Raw genomic sequence first — 8,963 nt, 5'->3', positions numbered from 1 at the left:
GGTTCAATCCTTGGTCCGGGAAAATGCCACGGAGCAGCTAAACCTGTGTGCCACAGATGCTGAGCCCGCAGGCTGCAACTACCGAAGCCCAGGTACCACAATGCAGAGTAGCCCTCGCTCACCATAACTAGAGAAAACCCTAGAGCAGCAATGAAGGCCCAGTGCAATCAAAAATAAATAGGTTAATTAAAAAAAACAGGGCCATATATGCACAAAATGCTGTCAAATATTGGACATAAATATCATGGGGTGATGGGATTTTTAATATTCTTTATGCTGTTCAGCAACTTCTGAATTGTTAACAATGGTCGTTTGTGGCTTTCACACAGAACTAGAAAAGTTATTGAAAAATTCAGAGGAAGAGACCTAACCCAGTGATTAAGAGCATGGACCTCAGAGCCAAGGCAGGGCTAGCTCTTCAACTTCAGACAAGGTCACCTCAGTGTCCTCACCTGTGAAACTAACACCAGCCCTGCCTCGTAAGGTGGTGAGAAAATTAAGTGAGATGTCGCCTTGCAAAGAGCTAGGCAAAGTCTGAGCACATGCAGACCATACACAGGAGCTACTGCTTTTATCAACACGGGCAATGTTTATTCACACTATTGCAGGTCAGACCAAGACCTAGAATCCTCTAACGAATATGCTCTCAACTGTGGAAAGATAGACTTTAAACAGATGCTTTTTTTCAAAACTCCAAAAAGACAAAAAGAAGCTATTCCAAACTAACAATGGTCACTTTGGGGAGATGCAGTTATGTGTTTCCTCCCTCTGGTGAAAGAAGCGTGAAAATACCCTTCTGTGCTTTCCAAAGTTTTTCAAGTGAGCATGCAATCTTTAGAATAATAAATATGCTTTAAAAACAAAAACCAAAGCTGAAATAAGTTTAACTGGCTGTTGTATAGAGGTCAGGTTTAAGCCAGGCAGCCAGGGACACACAAGTGAAGCATTTGCAGGATGGCCAGAGCCCGGGGGGACCATGAGGATCTCTGGGTGATGAGATTCTGGGGTGATTTAAATTTTTTTTAATATATTTTAGGTATCTTCTGATTTCGTACAGGGGGTTATGAGCAAGTATTAATTATTCTTTTCTAATCCGAAAAAGGGTAGTTCAGAAAAGAAAGCTAGGCTCTCTGATCCTGGGTTGGGGAGGGAAAGTGGGTCAGACAGAGACAAGTGCTAAGGGGTAGGGGTTGAGGGTTAGGAGGAGGGCAGCACAGCAACCGCGGACACCCTGACAGGGGCTCACTTTGCTGGGCCTGCAAGTAGGGGGGCTGGAGGGAGTAGCCCTTACCTGCCTCCTTTCCCCTCGCCCGCAGGACAGCTGCGAACGCACTGGGATAACAGTGGCAAGTTACCTGGACTGGAAAGCGGTCCCTGTTTGATTTCTAAGCTTCCCATAAAACGTCAGTGAAGTTTTTCACTATCAGAGGAAATAGAAGAAGAACTTGAGCTTCACCGTTCACATCGCTGATAACAAATCCATCTCATTTCTGTCACAAAGAGATTTTTTTCCTCTGAGAAAAAAAATGGCTATGGCCATCTCCACCCATGAGTACCCCCAAAGCATGAGTACCCCCAAAGCGGTGCCTCATCATTGCAAGTCCTCCTAAAGCCTCAGGTCCCAGGCCACACCCCTGGGGAACAAAAGAGAAACATTTAACTTCAAAAAAGTTCAGGATGTAACAGGGAACAAACACCTTCTCCCAGCATGATGCGGGGCCACTCCTCTCTCTGCTCTGTCTGATTCCCTCTCCTGATTTCCAAGCTCCTCAAACTCCCCAGGGCCTCAGACAAAGCCTGAGAAGTCTCTTTGTCAACCCAAAGGAAGGGACCGCTGGGGCTCAGAGTCAGATCTGCTTGGCCCAGCACACTTCTGAGGCGCTGAATTTAGACTGTTGCTTGAAATGAGTGGGCTGTCGACTGGCGTGTGAGAAGCCACTGGTGATGCAGAGAGAGGCGGAGAAAATGCAGGGGTCCCAGCTCCTGAACACAGGAGCTGAGCCAGCTTATCTGCCCACAGGCAGCAGCCCTAGAAGGGGGACAAGATATGGAAGGACCTCGACGTGATCATACCAAGGGAAGTAAGGTCAGACAGATACAGATAAATATCGCATGATATCACTTATGTGTGGAATCTAGAATATGATGCAAGTGAACTTATCTACAAAGCAGAAACAGACTCAGACATAGAAAACAAAGTTACGGTTAGCAAAGAGGAAAGTGAGGATCAATTTAGGGAGTTTGGGATTAACAGATACATACTACTGTATTTAAAATAAACAACAGGGACCTACTTATAGCACAGAGAAGTCTGTTCAATATCTTTTAATAAACTATAATGGAAAAGAATATGAAAAATAATACGTGTGTGTGTGTATAACTGAATCACTTTGCAGTACAGCAGAAACTAACACAACATTGTAAATTAACTGTACTTCAATTAAAAAAAAAAAGATGCTGGACTTGCAGGGTTGCAGAGTAGTCAATGAAATGGCTGATGATGCAAGGAAAGTGCTAGTAAATAGAAGCTCCCGCCAGCCTTTGTTCTACTGTTGCCATGGCAACAGAGAAGGCCTGAGAGCTTGGAAAACAAGGGGATGAAAAGGCCTGGGACCCAGAGTGGAAGTCCCAGACGTCTTTCCACACTGGCCTTACAGTCATCTGACCTGGGGGCCTCAGTCCCCTTCTCTGTACAAAGGGGTTCACATCACCTCCAGCCCCAGCAGCCAGCACCAGGCTAGAGGCTCCTCATGGCAGGACTTGGGAGCCAAGGGAAGTGCAGGCGAGCTGTAACCTCTGGCAGAACAGTTGATCACCTGCAGTTGCTGTTTGCACAGACAAATAGCACAAAGCCCAGGTTCCCAGGCAGCGGTTTCCCCCAAGGGGGAGAAGGTGCATTCTCTGCAGCAAAGCGCAGCAAACCAACCAAACAAGAGACCACGCTTCCACGCTGTACGGCCTCGTCCAGCCTCTGAGGTTCTAGGGCCTTCTGAGGTGCTAGTGAGGCACGGAGACTCGGGCTGAAGGTACGTGCCTTCTCCCCAAACAAATGCACAAATGAACACACATGACATCAGGTAGCTCATGGAACCCTGAAGCACAAACTGGACCCCGGGATTGGGCCGGGCCCCACCCGGGGCTCATGGTGAACCTAGACAGTGGTCCCCGCCATGGGCAGCCACAGAGGAAGCAGAAACCAGGCTGGAGGCGTAGCAGCCTCGGTGAGTTACTAGGCAGGGCCTCCATCCTGAGTTCTGCAGCCTGACCACCCGTCCTTACTGGTGTCATTCTGGCTGCCTCGGAGGTGGCTCATCTCCTCTCCCAGGGCCCCCTGAACCGTGGGCAGAGCCAGGAGAGGTCCTCAGGCCCTAAAAGTGCCCCTTTTAGATTCACTCATGGCCTGGGTCAGTGGATAACAGGATGCCCCCAAAGCAGCTCTTTGAGTGCCAGGGAGGGTCCTTGGGCTGAAAGATCCCACCTTCAGAGATGACAGTCCCATGTCCCTCAGCTCCCTGACACCCCGGCCCCAGCATCAGTCTCCAGCCCCAGCAAGCAGCCATGCTCTTGAGGGACCCAGGCACTGGAATGACACCTGGTTGACCAGGGGAGCCCTCTTGAGAAATCCTCAAGCATGTTTTCAATTTCCTCTTCCCTCCACCAGTCTACTACCAGGACTTGACCTTTAACCTCGCAGTTCAACCTGTGGCCACGGTGGCTCTACCTTTAGCAGAGCCTGCAGAGGAATGAGCTCTCAGGATTACTGAATTTTAGACTTTTAGCTTTTCTGCCCCAGCTCTTCATCAGAGAAAAGAAGTTGGAAGGGAGCTCAGAAGAGAAAAGAACATGGAGGAGGATGGGGTAGCCCATACCTCACTGCAGAGTGGAAACCAAGGAGGGCTTCCTGGGGGAGGAAGCCTTGGGCCAGGGCCTGGCTGAGGGTGAGAGCGGGGGCAGGAGCAGCTCCAGTTTCCTTCCGCCCTCCCTCCCACTCCTTCCCACGCCCCGCCCTGCCCTCACCCTGGGTGCACAGCCCCAGCATCACGCCAGCACCTTCCTCCCCCATTACTGTCCTATCAAGGACCAGGGCCAGCCCTGCACACTGAGCAGACCAACCTCACAGGGACACCGAGGGCAGGCCCTGAGCTCACCCCACCTCCCGCTCCCAGGCAGGACCCGGCCTTCACAGACAAACAGCCCAGGCCAGTGGCTTCCCTGCTCCCCGCTTCCCCTGAGCAAGTGCCAGTGGGTTATGGCCTACAGGCCACGGGGACACGTTTTACTTTCCTGCTTGTGACAACAAGCCAGAGCGGTCCTGGCACAGAATCAAGGGAACATCACAGTTTGCATGCTGGTTCTGACAGGTGGATCCAAAGTCTCGCAAACACCTTCCCTTCTGGAATATTGGGGAGGGGGGGAGTGTGTCAGTTCACCCATAAGCAGGCCTCCTCTAGTGGACAGGCCCAGTGTAGCAAGGGTAGGGGTATCCTCCTGGGCTGACGGTCAGCAGCCCTGGATCCCTGTAGGTTCTTTAACCTGCCAAGTGACTAGGGGTGTGTCACTAAAAATGGAGCCAGTGTTATCTGTGCTACCTTCCTCCCCATGGTGGTTAGAGATCAGCTACAACAATGGATGTGAAAGTTCAGCTCTGGGATGATTGACAGTCAAAAGTTGTTATTGATCACCACATAGCCACCACAACCCTCCCCTGGATGCGGGAGGGTGGGGGGAGCACGAACCCTCCCCGTGTTTTGCAAATGAAAAAAGTTGAGGCTCAAAGGACAGCAGTTTTCACTCCAAAATGTCAGGAACTGGTTTTGTCTTGAACTCTTTCTCAGAAGGCAGCTGGAATCCCCAGGCTCTTGAGGGTCTCCATGGCCTGGCTAGGCCCCCTGGATTCACCAGGCAGCCAGAAGGAGGTACAAATAGCCAAGGATTTAGTATCAGGAGATACAAGTTCAGATCCTGGTTGTTGCTTTTTCTGCCTGGGGTGTTGGAGTCACTTCCCTTAGCCTCGGTTTCCTGGTTTATAGCATGGGGGCAGCCCCTCCTACCCCAATCCCCCACATCTGAAGGGGCTGTGAGATGCTGCTGGAAAAAGTGCTTTACAAAGTGCCATGCCGCAAGAGAAGCACTGCAGTTGTCCAAACCGCTGACCACCCAGGCCACCTCAAGGCTGCTCTGCAATTAGGAAAGCACCTGCCTCTGTAATTGTGGGTTTGTGTGTTTCACACTCTGCCTTGGTCTCTAGCTCTTTAGAGAAAGTCCTGTCTACTCTTTTATGTGCAGGTATCTGTGGGTGGCAGCAGAGCTTCAAGAGTAAAAATAAAGTGGACGTTGTACGATGACCCAAATGCCCATCACCGTAGACTGGATGAATAGACCGTGTTCCCATCACACAAGGGAACCCTCCTCATACAGCCACAAAGAACAAAGTTCCGCCAGAACATGGTAACACTGATGGATCTCCCGAGCATAATGTCGAGTGAAAAAAGCCAGACACAAAAAAGTCCAGACTGTGTGATACTATTTAGATAAAGTTCAAGAACAGACAAAGCCAATCTATGATGATAGAAGTCAGGATGGTGGATACCTGGGTGGGGAGGGGTGAGTGACAAGGAAGGACAGGAGGAGGGCTTCTGGGTACTGGTCAGGTTATGTTTCTTGATCTGGGTGCTGGTGACATGGGCGTGTTCAGTTTGTGAGGTTGCTGAAGCTGTGCATGTGTATCTGCACTTTCCTGGGTGTGTCCTATATTTAAATAGAACAATTTGAAAATTAAGCATCTGAGTTCAAGTCTGAGCTCTGCCGTTAATGAAACTCTTGGCTTCCACTTTCTCCTCTCCTCTCCTCTGAAAGATAGGAATAATAATGGTACCTGTCTCTAGTGGTCCCAACTGTCAACTGTTTAAATTCCACCTTCCTGGGGCTTCCCTAGTGGTCCAGTGATTAAGACACTACACTTCCGCTTCAGGGGACATGGTTTTGATCCCCGGTGGGGGAACTAAGATCCCACATGCTGTGCAATGCAGCCAGTAATAATAATAATAATAATAATAATAATGATGATAAGCACATTAAATTCCACCTTCCTGATATTTACTTTGTACAAGTGCCAAGTATTAATATTTTTCCTTTAAATCAACTCAACAGTTTAAATAATTTAAAAATAATATTTTATATAATTCTCACAAATTATGGGCTTGGTGTGCTAGTTATCTGCTTTCTAGAGTATTAAATTAATATAAATTAAAACAAACACATAGTTATTGAGATGAAGATGTTCATCTGTAAGCCACCTCAAATCATCTTCCATATCAGTGGTGATGGCATACTCAAATTAAAAAAAAAAAAAATGATAATGAGTACTTAGAACACCTGGTGCTGTGCAGGCCCGGTAAGTGGAAACCATTAACACCATCACCATCACCATCACATACAGGTCCAATAAATACTTACTTCCAGTTCATCTCAGAGGGTCAAACCAACATGTCCTGCCCTCAGCAGAGCTTAAAGAATTAAGGATGTGGAACCCATTCTGAAACTTGGGGATCTGCTGGCATGCACACCCAGGTGAGGGCTCCACATGGGTCTGGACTGGGTGGGGGCTCCGGGCTACACCCACCCTCCACCCCAGGCCAGGGCTGATCCCTCTCCAGATGCCTCTGCTAAACCACCTCTTTCGCCAGGCCGAGGCTAACCACCCCTCAGCCCATCCCCACATCTCACACAACTTCAGGCTCCTCATTGCTAAAACAGGGCCAGTGGCTGGGGCTCTTCGGAACCTCCCACCAGTGGGTCCAGATCACTAGACAAACAAGTCATCCTAGGAGAGGTCTGGATGCTCAGTAAATCAAGAAAAGAGTGTCGCAGTATTATCCCAGATTTGTCCTCTGAGATTGCCTGGGCCCCTCCTCATTGACCTGGAGTGTCCATTCCAGAATATAAAAAACTCTGATCCTGGGACTTTCCTGGTGGTCCAGAGGTTAAGACTCGGCACTCCCAGGACAGCGGTATGGGTTTTTTCCCAGATCAGAGAACTAAGATCCTGCAGGCCGAATGGTGTGATCAACAACAAAAAAAACTCTGAACCTGAAAGTGGTAATAAACCATTCAGATTGCCCTTCTTTTCAAGTAAATTCAGCTAATCAACAATCAGATTTATTGGAACTAGATTGGGGGAGGGGTTATTCCATTTTCTAAAAAGGCTTTTGGTATTTAGAATGGCCATAACTGTTGATTCAAATAATTTTACTTAAAGGAAATAAAGGTATGAAAAAAGTATTTGTACAAAAATACTTATCACAGATTTATTTTTAATAACAAAAAAATGAGAAAGTAAACAATACAAATGTCCATTAATAAGAATTAAATAAACATCAGGACTTTTATATATCAGCTATTGCACAGCCATTCAAAAACCATGTTATATAAGTCTGTGACACAGGCGGACACTCAAGATATATGTTAAGAGAAAAAGCAACTTACAAATACATGTATATGTAGAAACATTTGTGTATATATCTTTCTATATGTCATATAAATACATACACATGTCTTTTATTTATATAATATATATATCATACATGATGCTAATACTGATTTATAATTTTTATAAATTATAATTCTAAATATATTATTTAGAATTTTTTTATTTATAATTATAAATAAAAATATATTCCTTAATATGTTAACAGTGGTCATACTATATGATAAGACTGTGGGTGGTTTTTTTTTTTATACTCTACTATACTTGGTTGTTCTCAATAAACATGCAATATTTTTATCATTGCTGCTAAGTCGCTTCAGTCGTGTCCGACTCTGTGCGACCCCATAGACGGCAGCCTACCAGGCTCCGCCATCCCTGGGATTCTCCAGGCAAGAATACTGGAGTGGGTTGCCATCTCCTTCTCCAGTGCATGAAAGGGAAAAGTGAAAATGAAGTCGCTCAGGCTTGTCCGACTCTTAGCGACCGCATGGACGGTAGCCCACCAGGCTCCTCCATCCATGGGACTCTCCAGGCAAGAGTACTGGAGTGGGGTGCCATTGCCTTCTCCTTTTTATCATTAAGGTAAATCATATAATAAAAAAGTTATATGTCATATATAATTATACAAACAAATACATGGAACTTTTAAAAAAGGTTTTCTGCAGATCTCTTTTATGTTATTATTAAATTTATCATAAAATGATAATATACATTCTTTGAAAATAAAACTAAACAATACAGAGGTGCATAATATAAACAAAAACTCAACCAACCCAACCTCACTTTTCCATTTCTACCAAGTCTTGTCCCCCATAATTAATCTCTGTTATTATTATTTTGATGAATATTCAGCAAAACCTTTTTCTGTGAATGTAGAAATATATCTGGCTATTCAATTCACTCATATTTTTATGTTATGAAATACACAAATTGTTCTGAAATGTCACTAAGCAGAACAGCTGTCTCTCCAAGCTGGTACATTGTGATCTGTGTCCTCTCTCTTGACTGTATCATATTCCAGAATAGAGTTGGAGTGAAACCTATTTGCCTTTTGTCCTATTTTTCATTATCCCTCGGTGGCCTGACACCCTTGCATATATTGATTTGCACACTGGGGAACACATGAGAGCTCTCTAAAAATAACACTGTGTAAGAGCGTTTTTAAAAAATATGACTTTTGCCATTTTATCCTTCAAAAAAAGGCTATATTGATTTTTCAGGTTGTTTTCAATGGTGTTCTTTAAATAAGATCCCAATCCAGATTGAGGAATCTAAGGGACCATCTTGGGGTAGGGGGAGACATCCCTAGACACAGAGCCTTTTTAAAAGGCTGAGTCAGGACTGACACCCAACTCCCCCAACTTCTAGACCCTTCTCACCTGTAGTAACATGGTTATCGTGCTAAAAGGACCTGGAAGCCTTTGCCCTCAGCGTGGAAAACCTACTTCACCACCAAAGCAGCAAACTCCCGCTCATT

The 8,963-nt window shown here is 46.0% G+C and overlaps 1 long non-coding RNA gene across 1 annotated transcript; it reads left to right on the top strand.

The window, feature by feature from the left end:
- Positions 1–2,565: 2,565 nt before the first annotated feature.
- Positions 2,566–5,511, top strand: LOC145523133 (uncharacterized). Its single transcript, XR_014066369.1, has 2 exons — positions 2,566–3,026; positions 5,287–5,511. It is a non-coding gene; the product is annotated as an uncharacterized LOC145523133 (long non-coding RNA).
- The last annotated feature ends 3,452 nt before the right edge of the window (positions 5,512–8,963 follow it).

The sequence above is a fragment of the Giraffa tippelskirchi genome, chromosome 10, assembly GCF_054371585.1.
Source record: "Giraffa tippelskirchi isolate mGirTip1 chromosome 10, T2T-mGirTip1v1.2.pri, whole genome shotgun sequence".
Lineage (NCBI taxonomy): Eukaryota > Metazoa > Chordata > Mammalia > Artiodactyla > Giraffidae > Giraffa > Giraffa tippelskirchi.
The sequence above is the reverse complement of the archived record's forward strand: the minus strand, read 5'-3'. Positions and strand labels throughout refer to the sequence as shown.